Source organism: Globicephala melas, chromosome 18 (assembly GCF_963455315.2).
Source record: "Globicephala melas chromosome 18, mGloMel1.2, whole genome shotgun sequence".
In the NCBI taxonomy this organism is placed as follows: domain Eukaryota; kingdom Metazoa; phylum Chordata; class Mammalia; order Artiodactyla; family Delphinidae; genus Globicephala; species Globicephala melas.
In genome coordinates this window covers 23457031-23471182 of record NC_083331.1, presented here as the reverse complement: position 1 = coordinate 23471182, position 14152 = coordinate 23457031, and the positions used below count along the sequence as shown (strand labels likewise).

The 14152-nt window shown below is 39.5% G+C and overlaps 1 non-coding gene across 1 annotated transcript; it reads left to right on the top strand.

Moving 5' to 3' along the window:
* The first annotated feature begins 505 nt into the window (after positions 1 to 505).
* Positions 506 to 612, top strand: LOC115866859 (U6 spliceosomal RNA). Its single transcript, XR_004044886.1, has one exon. It is a non-coding gene; the product is annotated as a U6 spliceosomal RNA (small nuclear RNA).
* The last annotated feature ends 13540 nt before the right edge of the window (positions 613 to 14152 follow it).

Genomic DNA, 14152 nt, shown 5'->3' with positions numbered 1-14152 from the left:
CGTGAAATTGAAACCCCACACGAGAAACGGCATCAGAAGTTACAATGCATAGGGAGTGTAATAAACTCAAGCCAAGAGGATATTATAAAAATTTCTCCACTACTGCTGAACCCCTGAAGCCCAAGCAAAAGTGAATGCAAAATTGAGCCACAAGGGAGTGCCTGACTTACATGGGGAAAACAACCCCAGTTTAACAAGCGTTCACAATAAAAAATTACAAACCACACAAGAAATAAAACCATTTGAAGGAGAAGAGCAGACACAACCATTAATAAACTTAATACCACACATTGTAGAGTAGTTGACAAAATCTAAAAGAGATTATAAAATAAGAATGGAAACTAAAATCAAAGAGCTGGCACTAGGAAAAAGAAGAGACACGTTGAAAACAAAAACCAAACACATACTGCTTTAAACATTAAAAAAATTACTTATTCCATAACAATCTTAAGAAAGAAGCACAAAGACAGAGGTCTCACACTTCCTGTTTTCAAAACATATTACAGTGCTCGCTATGGCAGCACATATACTAAAATTGGAATGATACAGAGAAGATTAGCATGGCCCCTGTGCAAGGATGACACACAAATTTGTGAAGCGTTCCATGTTTTTCTAGGCCTTAGCGAGAAGACAGCAACATCCTAGAGGGCCCACGACAATGATCAGTTGCCAGAGCCGCCACCGCCAGTGTCTCAGACCTCACAGTGAGCCACAGCGACCCCCCTGCCTTCACAGGTGACCCTCCAACACTAACAGGTCCACCCACCCACAGCCCATCACCTTCTGCATTTCCTCCGTGACCTCCTGCTTCAACTCTTACTCTTCTCTCATCTTCCTCACAGCAACCAGCCAGACTGATCTTCCTCAAATCAGAGACTAATCTCAACATTCACAGAAAGACAGACAAGATGAAAAGGCTGAGAGCTATGTACCAGATGAAGGAACGAGATAAAACCCCAGAAAAACAACTAAATGAAGTGGAGATAGGCAACCTTCCAGAAAAAGAAATCAGAATAATGATAGTGAGGAAGATCCAGGACCTTGGGAAAAGAATGGAGGCAAAGATCAAGAAGATGCAAGAAATGTTTAACAAAGACATAGAAGAATTAAAGAACAAACACCTAGAAGAATTAAAGAACAAACAAACAGAAATGAACAATACAATAACTGAAATGAAAAATACACTTGAAGCAGGGCTTCCCTGGTGGCGCAGTGCTTGGGAGTCCGTCTGCCGATGCAGGGGACACGGGTTCATGCCCCAGTGCAGGAAGATCCCACATGCCGCGGAGTGACTGGGCCCGTGAGCCATGGCCACTGAACCTGCGCATCCGGAGCCTGTGCTCCACAACGGGAGAGGCCACAGCAGTGAGAGGCCCGCGTACCGCAAAAAAAAAAAAAAAAAAAAAACACTTGAAGGAATCAATAGCAGAATAATTGAGGCAGAAGAATGGATAAGTGAACTGGAAGACAGAATGGTGGAATTCACCGCCACAGAACTGAGTAAAGAAAAAAGAATGAAAAGAAATGAAGACAGCCTAAGAGACCTTTGGGACAACATTAAACGTGACAACATTCACATTATAGGGGTGCCAGAAGGAAAAGAGAGAGAGAAAGGACCCGAGAAAACATTTAAAGAGATTATAGTTGAAAACTTCCCTAACATGGGAAAGGAAACAGGCACCCAACTCCAGGAAGTGCAGAGAGTCCCAGGCAGGATAAACCCAAAGAGAAACATGCGGAGACACACAGTAATCAAATTGACAAAAATTAAAGACAAAGAAAAATTATTGAAAGCAACAAGGGAAAAACGACAAATAACATACAAGGGAACTCCCATAAGGTTAAAAGCTGATTTCTCAGCAGAAACTCTACAAGCCAGAAGGGAGTGGCATGATACATTTAAAGTGATGAAAGGGAAGCACCTACAACCAAGATTACTCTACCCAGCAAGGATCTCATTCAGATTCGACAGAGAAATCAAAAGCTTTACAGACAAGCAAAAGCTAAGAGAATTCAGGACCACCAAACCAGATGTACAACAAATGCTAAAGGAACTTCTCTAAGTGGGAAACACAACAGAAGAAAAGGACCTACAAAAACAAACCTAAAACAATTAGGAAAATGGTAACAGGAACATACATATCGATAATTACCTTAAATGTGAATGGATTAAATGCTCCAACCAAAAGACACAGGCTCCCTGAATGGATACAAAAACAAGACCCATATATATGCTATCTACAACAGACCCACTTGAGACCTAGGGACACATACAGACTGCAAGTGAGGTGGGGAGATGGAAAAAGATATTCCATGCAAATGGAAATCGAAAGAAAGCTGGAATAGCAATACTCATATGAGATAAAGTAGACTTTAATATAAAGAATGTTACAAGAGACAAGGACAGACACTACATAATGATCAAGGGATCAATCCAAGAAGAAGATACAACATTTATGAATATATATGTACCCAACATAGAGCACCTCAGTACATAAGGCAACTGCTAACAGCTATAAAAGAAGAAATTGACAGTAACACAATAATAGTGGGGGATTTTAACACCTCACACCAGTGGACAGATCATCCAAACAATTTACAAGGAAACACAAGCTTTAAATGACACAATAGACCAGAGAGATTTAATTGATGTTTATAAGACATTCCATCCACAAACAGCACACTACACTTTCTTCTCAAGTGCTCATGGAACATGTTCCAGGACAGATCATATCTTCGGTCACAAAACAAGCCTTAGGAAATTTAAGAAAACTGAAATCGTATCAAGTATCTTTTCCGACCACAACACTATGAGACTAGATATCAATTACAGGAAAAAATCTGTAAAAAATACAAACACATGGAGGCTAAACAATACATTACTAAATAACCAAGATATCACTGAGGAAATCAAAGAGGAAATCAAAAATTACCTAGAGACAAATGACAATGAAAACACGACGATCCAAAACCTATGGGATGCAGCAAAAGCAGTTCTAAGAGGGAAGTTTATAGCAATACAAGCCTACCTCAAGAAACAAGAAAAATTTCAAATAAACAATCTAACCTTACAGCTAAAGGAACTAGAGAAAGAAGAACAAACAAAACCCAAAGTTAGCAGAAGGAAAGAAATCATAAAGATCAGAGCACAAATAAATGAAACAGAAGCAAAGAAAACAATAGCAAAGATAAATAAAACTAAAAGCTGGTTCTTTGAGAAGATAAACAAAATTGATAAACGATTACCCAGACTCATCAAGGAAAACAGGGAGAGGACTCAAATCAATAAAATTAGAAATGAAAAAGAAGTTACAACAGACACCACAGAAATACAAAGCATCCTAAAAGACTACTAGAAACAACTTTATGCCAATAAAATGGACAACCTGGAAGAAATGGACAAATTCTTAGAAAGGTATAACCTTCCAAGACTGAACCAGGAAGAAATAGAAAATATGAACAGAACAATCACAAGTAATGAAATTGAAATTATGATTAAAAATCTTCTAACAAACAAAAGTCCAGGACCAGATGGCTTCACAGGTGAATTCTATCAAACATTTGGAGAAGAGTTAACACTCATCCTTCTCAAACTCTTCCAAAAAACTGCAGAGGAAGGAACACTCCCAAACTCATTCTATGAGGCCACCATCATCCTGATACCAAAACCAGACCAAGATACCACCAAACAAAAAAATTACAGACCAATATCACTGATGAATATAGATGCAAAAACATTCAACCAAATATTAGCAAACAGAATTCAACAACACATTAAAAGGATCATACACCATGTTCAAGTGGGATTTATCCAGGGATACAAGGATTCTTCAATATATGCAAATCAATCAATGTGATATACCATATTAACAAATTGAAGAATAAAAACCAAATGATCATCTCAACAGATTCAGAAAAAGCTTTTGACAAAATTGAAAACCCATTTATGATAAAAACTCTACAGAGGTGGACATAGAGGGATCCTACCTCAACATAATATAGGCCATATAAGACAAACCCACAGCAAACATCATTCTCAATGGTGAAAAACTGAAAGCATTTCCTCTAAGATCAGGAACAAGATAAGGATGTCCACTCTCACCACTATTATTCAACATAGTTTTGGAAATCCTGGCCATGGCAATCAGAGAAGAAAAAGAAATAAAAGGAATACAAATTAGAATAGAAGAAGTAAAATTGTCACTGTTTGCAGATAACATGATACTATACATAGAGAATCCTAAAGATGCCACCAGAAAACTACTAGGGCTAATCAATGAATTTGGTAAAGTTGCAGGATACAAAATGAATGTACAGAAATCTCTTGCATCCTATACACTAATGATGAAAAATCTGAAAGAGAAATTAGGAAACACTCCCATTTACCACTGCAACAAAAAGAATAAAATACCTAGGAATTAACCTACCTAGGGAGACAAAAGACCTGTATGCAGAAAACTATAAGACACTGATGAAAGAAATTAAAGATGATACCAACAGATGGAGAGATATACCATGTTCTTGGATTGGAAGAATCAATATTGTGAAAATGACTATACTACCCAAAACAATCTACAGATTCAATGCAATCCCTATCAAATTACCAATGGCATTTTTCACAGACCTAGAACAAAAAATTTCACAATTTGTATGGAAACACACAAAGACCCCGAATAACCAAAGCAGTCTTGAGGGAAAAAAACGGAGCTGGAGGAATCAGGCTCCCAGACCTCAGACTATACTACAAAGCTACAGTAATCAAGACAGTATGGTACTGGCACAAAAACAGAAATATAGATCAATGGAAGAGGATAGAAAGCCCAGAGATAAATCCACGCACCTACGATCAACTAATGTATGACAAAGGAGGCAAGGATATACAATGGAGAAAAGACAGTCTCTTCAATAAGTGGTGCTGGGAAAACTGGACAGCTACATGTAAAAGAATGAAATTAGAACACTCCCTAACACCATAAACAAAAATAAACACAAAATAGATTAGAGACCTAAATGTAAGATTGGATACTATAAAACTCTTAGAGGAAAACATAGGAAGAACACTCTTTGACATAAATCACAGCAAGATCTTTTTTGATCCGCCTCCTAGAGTCATGGAAATAAAAACAAAAATAAACAAATGGGACCTAATGAAACTTAAAAGCTTTTGCAAAGCAAAGGAAACTACAATCAAGACGAAAAGACAACCCTCAGAATGGGAGAAAATATTTGCAAACAAATTAGTGGACAAAGGATTAATCTCCAAAATATATAAACGGCTCATGCAGCTCAATATCAAAAAAAAAAAAAACCCAATCCCAAAATGGGCAGAAGACGTAAATAGACATTTCTCCAAAGAAGACATACAGATGGCCAAGAAGCACATGAAAAGCTGCTCCACATCACTAATTATTAGAGAAATGCCAATCAAAACTACAATGAGGTATCACCTCACACCAGTCAGAATAGGCATCATCAGAAAATCTACAAACAACAAATGCTGGAGAGGGTGTGGAGAAAAGTTAACCCTCTTGCACTGTTGGTGGAAATGTAAATTGATACAACCACTCTGGAGAACAGTATGGAGGTTCCTTAAAAAACTAAAAATAGAATTACCATATGACCCAGCAATCCCACTACTGGGCATATACCCACAGAAAACCATAATTCAAAAGACACATGCACCCCAATGTTCACTGCAGCACTATTTACAATAGCCAGGACATGGAAGCAACCTAAATGCCCATCAACAGACGAATGGATAAAGAAGATGTGGGGGCTTCCCTGGTGGCACAGTGGTTGAGAGTCCGCCTGCCAATGCAGGGGACATGGGTTTGTGCCCCGGTCTAGGAAGATCCCACATGCCACGGAGTGGCTGGGTCCGTCAGCCATGGATGCTGGCATTGCGCATCTGAGCCTGTGCTCCGCAACAGGAGAGGCCATGGCAGTGAGAGGCCCGCGTACGGCAAAAAAAAAAAAGGCCCACATACCGCAAAAAAAAAAAAAGAGGATGTGGTACATATATATACTGGAATATTACTCAGTCATAAAAAGGAATGAAATTGGGTCATTTGTAGAGACGTGGATGATTCTAGAGACTGTCATACAGAGTGAAGTAAGTCAGAAAGAGAAAAACAAATATCATATATTAATGCATATATGTGGAACCTAGAAAAATGATACAGATGAACCGGTTTGCAGGGCAGAAATAGAGACCCAGATGTAGAGAACAAACGTATGGACAGCAAGGGGGGAAAGTGGCCAGGGAAGGGTGGTGGTGGTGTGATGAACTGGGAGATTAGGATTAACATACATACACTAATATGTATAAAATGGATAACTAATAAGAACCTGCTGTATAAAAAAATTAAAAATAAATACATTTTTAAAAACATATTACAAAGCTGCAGTAATTAAAGCAGTATGGTTCTGGCATAAAGACAGACATATAAACCTATGGAACAAAACAGCTTAGAAGTAGACCTACACATCTATGGTCAAATGATCTTTGATAAGGGTGTCAAGACTACGCAATGGGGAAAGGATAGTCTCTTCAACAAATATGCCTGGAAAACTGGATATCCACAGACAAAAGAATGATATTGGACCCTTATTCTACACCATATACAAAAAATAAATTCAAAATAGATGAAATATTTAAATGCAAGAGATGAAACTATAAAACTCCTAGAATAAAACACAGGGAAAGCTTCATAATATTGGGGTCAGCAATGATTTCTTGGACATGATAACAAAAGAAAAAACAGACAAGTGGGACTACATAACTAAAAAGCTTCTGTGCAGCAAAGGAAACTATCAACAGAGCAAAAAAACAATCCACAGAATGAGAGAAAATATTTGTACACTATATATCTAATAAGGAGTTAATATCCAAAATATATAAGAACTCCTACAACTCAAGAGCAAAAAAAAATGTCTTTTTTTTAATGGGCAAAGGACTTGAATAGACATTTCTCCAAAGAAGACATACATGTACCCAATAGGTACATGAAAAGATTCTCATCATTAATCATCAGGGAAATGCAAATCAAAAGAACAATGCAATATCACCTCACACCTGTTTGGATGGCCATTCTCAAAAAACAAAACAAAACAACAAAAAGTTAACAAGCATTGGGGAGGATGTGGAGAAACTGGAAACTTGTACACTGTTGGAGGAAATGTAAATTGGTGCAGCCACTACGGAAAACAGAGTGGAAGTTCCTCAAAAAATTAAAAATAGAACTATCATATGATCAAGCGATCGCACTTCAGGATATTCATCAAAAAAAAAATGAAACTGGGATCTCAAAGAAGCATCTGCACTCCCATGTTCACAGCAGCATTATTCACAATAGCCAAGAGGTGGAAACAACCTACATGTCCATGGACAAATGAAAGAATAAAGAAAATATGGTATATACATGCAGTAGAGTACTATTCGGCCTTTAAAAAGAAAGAAATCCTATCATCATTTACTACAGCATGAATGAACTTTGAGGACACAATGCTAAGTGCAATAAGCAAGTCAACAAGAAGGGCAAATACTGCATGATTCCAATCATATGAGGTATCTAAAGTAGTCAAACTCATGGAAGCAGAAAGTAGAATGGTGGTTGCCAGTGGTTGGGGGCAGGAGAAGAAATGAGGAGTTATTGTTCAATGGGTATAGAGTTTCAGTCTGTGAAAAAGTTGATAAAAGATGAAAAAGTTCTAGAGATCTACTGTATAACATTGCACATAAAACTAGGAGTACTGTGCTGTACACTTAAAAATTTCCTAAGAGGGTAGATTTCATGTTATGTGTTTTTTTAGCACAGTAAAAAATTTTAGGGACACATCTACATCTTAATAAATGATTTTATAACCAAGAAATTATTCATTAAATTTTTTAAATTCACTGAATACGTTATAGAAGAATCAGCTCAAGACAAAATTAGTTAACTCCAAATACATTTGAGGAAATTATACAAAATACAGCACAAATAGAAAGGAATATACAATCTGCAGGAGGGAGTAAGAAACAAAGACTAGAAAAAAAGGTTTAACATATATCTAGTAGGATAATAAGAGAGAATGGTGAAAAAGCAATATTTAGGTCTGACTACTCACAGGACTCTATTCTCCTGGACACAAAGTTTGGCCCGAGGGTGAGGATATGTTGAAACATGTCTAAATAGAGTATCTCCTTAGGGTAGATATATGATGTTGGGAGATTTAAGAACTTTTCACTGGATTGCAAGGTACAATTTCAGAATCAGGGTATTGTGCTTTGGGTGGTGGGGGGTAGAGACACGTGCAGCATGAGATGGAAACTTTTATAATTCCTTAACTTTGTTCCATACCTATTTTATTCTTTCTTTCCACAAGTTACATCCAGGGGGAACCCAAAAAACAAAAGCACACACTTCTGAGCATGCACTGTGAACCCAACACTTTTCTAGGCAATGGGAATAAGATGAGTTAAGACCTGATCCACAGAGAATCAGAACATCAGGGGCTGAAAGGGACCGAAGGCAGCCTCCTGGTGTCACATTCAGAGCTCCTCTGCTCTGTCTTCCTCCCTCACAATTCTAGAGCACCGTGTGCCAGGCATGACAATGACTGAGAGCTAAATAAAGGTATTTTAACCTCCTCTAGACCCTGGTTTGAGTTCATAATGAAATGAAATGCGCCAGGCTCCCTCTGGTAGCCAGGGTCGCTCTCCCCGTGCTCTTTTGGCAGAAGCATCTCATTTGAAACAGCTTGGGCTCCCCGGGCTCTTTGTAACTAAGGATTGGTGGGGATGAGTTTTGATGTTTTACGATTGTTGTGAAAAATCCTCTGCTCACAGCCTAAGAGAGAGCAAGGCCATGCATAGAGTGGGGGCCAAATCATCAGGCACTGGGCACGCTGGAACCTGTAGCCAGATGACCCTGGATGGCAGTGGGGTCTGCTGAGTGATCAGGACGGGGCAGCAGACACAACGATTAAATAGGGACTGTTGAAAATGAAGGAAGACACTGAAAAATAAAAAAGCACTGCCGTACTACACTCTAAACAAAATGGATTAAAGAATCAACTTAAATCCTTTTGCACTTGAGTGAAAATTCAAGTAAGTCAGCTCAAAAGATATCTGGATCAGCAGCTTACCTTCAAGGCGGCTAAATGTAAGTTGCTCTTTCTTCCTAGAAATCATTCCTTTAACTTCATTAGACATAGGGTGATTTTTTTAAAAATTTGCTTAGAGACAGTCTTAGTTTATATCTGTGTGTCAGGTTTATCTTTTTCAGCACCAGTTCCGGATTTTTTAAACAAAGTATTATGATTAGCACTATTATTATTATTTGCATTAAAGTTAGCCAGGATGGGCTCAGTAGACTTCCAGTGCGATGCTGTGACGTGACTCTCAGAGCTCCCATCAGAACTGAAAGACTATTCCCTAACTGCCAGGAGGGGCTTCTGGCAGAAAGCCCCACGAGGCCACACCCCCTTCCCAGGGTACCCACGCCCAATGACTGGTTTATGTGAAAGTACAAATGTCCAGCCCCCTCACCCAACTTCAGAGCTCCCTATGGGGTTGGCCCATGTTGAGGCTGCCTCATAAGCCAGCTTCTCCTTCTGCCCAATCCTCCTGTCTTTTCCGAGCCTATGGTCCCAAGAGCACTCCCTAACAAACTCCTGTACCCCAATTTCCATCTCAGCAGGCCACAGCCTCTGGCAATCACCATTTGGTGCTTTTACTTCCTACCATGGACTTGCCTAGTAGTATGTGAGACACAGATAGTGTGTTCTCACTCTGGTTAAATCCAAGGATGCTGAGATAACCTATCTCACTTTTCCCAATCTTATTCAGCCACAACACATGATGGACAAAGTGATGCCCAGATGGCTCTTCAAAGAAGGATGTGCTGCCTAGCTGTGGGCAGTGCAGTGAGCAGGACAGCCTCTAGCTGTCAGCTTCTTCAGGGTGTGCCTCAGCTGCAGAGAGTGGCCCCACCAAATGTCATCCCCTTCCAGGACAGCCCATACTTGGTGACCAGGTGAGGTGTGCGTATAAAGATCCAGCCACTTGGGCCCTACATGGGACACCTCTGATGGGCCACACTCATTCCAGAACTCTCAGTCAGGTTAGCCAAGGCATCGTCAAGCCTGCATTGAAGTTGGACAGCTCCCTCTGCCCAGTCTTGCTTTTCCCTCTTCTTTTCGTGGGTGTTGTTCCCAAATAAACATCTTGAACCCCAAACTTCCTCTCAGCAGCTGCTTCTGGATAATTCAATCTGCAACACAACACCTCTCTTTTCAAGACAGCTTATGGGGTGTTCACTTAACAAAGAAAGTGTGTTAGGAAACTAGCAGCTAGGAACAGCTCCTTCCCATCTGGGAAATGGAGAAAGAAGAGTTGGTGTTGCTGCCTCTGCTGGCCCCTGGGATACTAGCCAGTTGTGGGGAGAACACTGTCTTAATTTGAGAGATGCCTGCTATCAGCAGGCCACCATTCGTGCAGTGTGTGGAAAACAAGTTAGGTATATGTGAAATATTTATGGAAAATAAAGACTGAGTAGTCCTCTGTCCCATAGAAAATAGAAAGTAATATAACTGCTCCTGCTACAGTGGTATGCTGCATAAATCTACAACTATTCTGTATTTATTTGGTAACAATTTTAAAATTGGCAACAAATATTTTCACATTAATGGGCTCAAAAAAATGAAAGGGGCTGTTTAATCAACAAATACTCCATTCATGAGAAAGTTGATGACAAACCTATAAATTTCAAAATGTTTATCAACACTGATGACCTACCATGGGGACCATATAATACCACTGATTCCACAAAATTCAGAAGACACAGAAATGCTGAAGCATCAACGCCAGCTTCCAAAGATTGTGCCTGAAGACAATGACCTAACACATACAGTTTTGGAAAGCATGCGGCAAAGCAAGACTTTGCATTTAGATCAAATAACTGTTTCTCTAAATTCATTTTATTCTAAATATTAATTAATTTATAACATTAACTTTATTCCATTTTTCTTGTGCACATACCAAAATTGTAGCTGTTAATGCACTGGCTCCAATGCAGAAACACAATTAAATGATGCCACTTTTACATCAGTGTAATCAGACACTGCATATTGGAAAATGATTATTTTTCAATAATGATTCAATTTTTTAAATGTCATGGTACCAAAGTAAAGTATTTGGAATTTCATCCTGTTGAAAGTAAAACATTTGACATTCCTAGAGCGAGATGCCATTATAAACTCAGTTAAATGAATCAGTGTTACTGTAAATTCAGTGTTTAAAATGTTCCAACTAAAGTTATCCTTGCATAACAATATAAATACAAATTTTGATGGAGCATAGTGCCATGGTAAAACCATGTTCTTTCTAAAGAAATTTATGGAGTAGAAATGTGCTTGGCATTGGGTGTGCTGCAACATAATTTATCTTTGTACTCAAGTTGTCAAACAGTAGCAGTAGCTATAAAAATTTATAAATATTATAACATATACATAGTTAGAATAACTGAACTACACATTTTTTGTGAAACAACCTGATTTTGAATACAAAGCAGTATGTGTTTTTCTCCTTGCTGGCTGCCATAGTAGGATTAGAGATATTTGAGCCTTTGAAGAAATAATTTGTAAATGAATCTAAGTGCCCTATAATGGTATTGAACTCTTTATAAATGAGCCTTCTAAATTTGGGCTATATTTTTCCAAAATAGTTTTGGAAAATTTCTTATCCACATTTTCAATGAATGAAAGATCAAAAAGCTCCAGTTTTCCAGACTTTCAGAAAATGGGGATTATTGGTAACAAGGTATTAAAAACAGCAAGACGCTAAAATTGCTCCCCATAAAGAAAGGAACTGAACAAATTAAATGGTGACAGCTCGGTAGAGGAACCAAGATGGTGCAGTAGAAGGACGTGCTCTCACTCCCTTTTGTGAGAACACCAGAATCACAACTAGCTGCTGGACAATCATTGACAGGAGGACACTGGAACTCACCAAAAAAATACCCCACATCCAAAGACAAAGGAGAAGCCACAATGAGATGGTAGGAGGGGTGCAATCACAGGAAAATCAAATCCCATAACTGCTGGGTGGGAGACTCACAAACTGGAGAACACTTATACCACAGAAGTCCACCCACTGGAGTGAACGTTCTGAGCCGCACGTCAGGCTTCCCAACCTGGGGGTCCGGCAACGGGAGGAGGAATTCCTACACAACCAGACTTTGAAGCCTAGTGGGATTTGATTGCAGGACTTCGACAGGACTGGGGAAAACAGAGACTCCACTCTTGGAGGGCACACACAAAGTAGTGTGTGCATCGGGACCCAGGGGAAGGAGCAGTGACCCCAGGGTAGACTGAACCAGACCTATCTGCTAGTGTTGGAGGGTCTCCTGCAGAGGCGGGAGGCGGCTATGGCTCACGGTGGGGACAAGGACACTGGCAGCAGAAGTTCTGGGAATGGGCTTGAGGCTATGGGGAGGGGGAAGGGTAAACGGTGACAAAGTGATAAAGAGGCATGGACATATATACACTACCAAACGTAAGGTAGATAGCTAGTGGGAAGCAGCCGCATAGCACAGGGAGATCAGCTCGGTGCTTTGTGACCGCCTGGAGGGGTGGGATAGGGAGGGTGGGAGGGAGGGAGACGCAAGCGGGAAGAGATATGGGAATATATGTATATATATAACTGATTCATTTTGTTGTGAAGCTGAAACTAACATACCATTGTAAAGCAATTATACTCCAATAAAGATGTTAAAAAATAAAAAAATAAAAAAATAAAAAAAAAAAAAAGAAGTTCTGGGAAGTACTCCTTGGCATGAGCCCTCCCAGAGTCTGTCATTAGCCCGACCAAAGAGCCCAGGTAGGCTCCAGTGTTGGGTTGCCTCAGGCCAAACAACCAACAGGGAGGGAACCCAGCCCCACCCATCAACAGTCAACTGGATTAAAGTTTTACTGAGCTCTGCCCACCAGAGCAACACTCAGCTCTACCCACCACCAGTCCCTCCCATCAAGCCTGTTAGATAGCCTCATCCACCAGAGGGCAGACAGCAGAAGCAAGAAGAACTATAATCCTGCAGCCTGAGGAACAAAAACCACATTCACAGAAAGACAGACAAGATGAAAAGGCAGAGGGCTATGTACCAGATGAAGGAACAAGAAGAAACCCCAGAAAAACAACTACATGATGTGGAGATAGGCAACCTTCCAGAAAAAGAATTCAGAATAATGATAGTGAAGATGATCCAGGACCTCAGAAAAAGAATGGAGGCAAGATCGAGAAGATGCAAGAAATGTTTAACAAAGACTTAGAAGAATTAAAGAACAAACAAACAGAGATGACCAATACAATAACTGAAATGAAAACTACATTAGAAGGAATCGATAGCAGAATAACTGAGGCAGAAGAACAGATACGTGACCTGGAAGACAGACTGGTGGAATTCACTGCTGCAGAACAGAATAAAGAAAAAACAATGAAAAGAAATGAAGACAGCCTAAGAGACCTCTGGGACAACATTAAACACAACAACATTCGAATTATAGCGGTCACAGAAGGAGAAGAGAGAGAGAAAGGACCAGTGAAAATATTTGAAGAGATTATAGTCAAAAACTACCCTAACATGGGAAAGGAAATAGCCACCCAAGTCCAGGAAGCACAGAGAGTCCCATACAGGATAAACCCAAGGAGAAACATGCCAAGACACATAGTAATCAAATTGGCAAAAATAAAGAAAAAGAAAAATTATTGAAAGCAGCAAGTGAAAAACGACAAATAACATACAAGGGAACTCCCATAAGGTTAACAGCTGATTTCTCAGCAGAAACTCTACAAGCCAGAAGGGAGTGGCACGATATACTTAGAGTGATGAAAGGGAAGAACCTACAACCAAGATTAATCTACCCAGCAAGGATCTCATTCAGATTCAATGGAGAAATCAAAAGCTTTACACACAAGCAAAAGCTAAGAGAATTCAGCACTACCAAACCAGCTCTACAACAAATGCTAAAGGAACTTCTCTAAGTGGGAAACACAAGAGAAGAAAAGGACCTACAAAAAGAAACCCAAAAGGATTAAGAAAATGGTCACAGGAACACACATATCGATAATTACCCTAAACGTGATTGGATTAAATGCTCCAACCAAAAGACA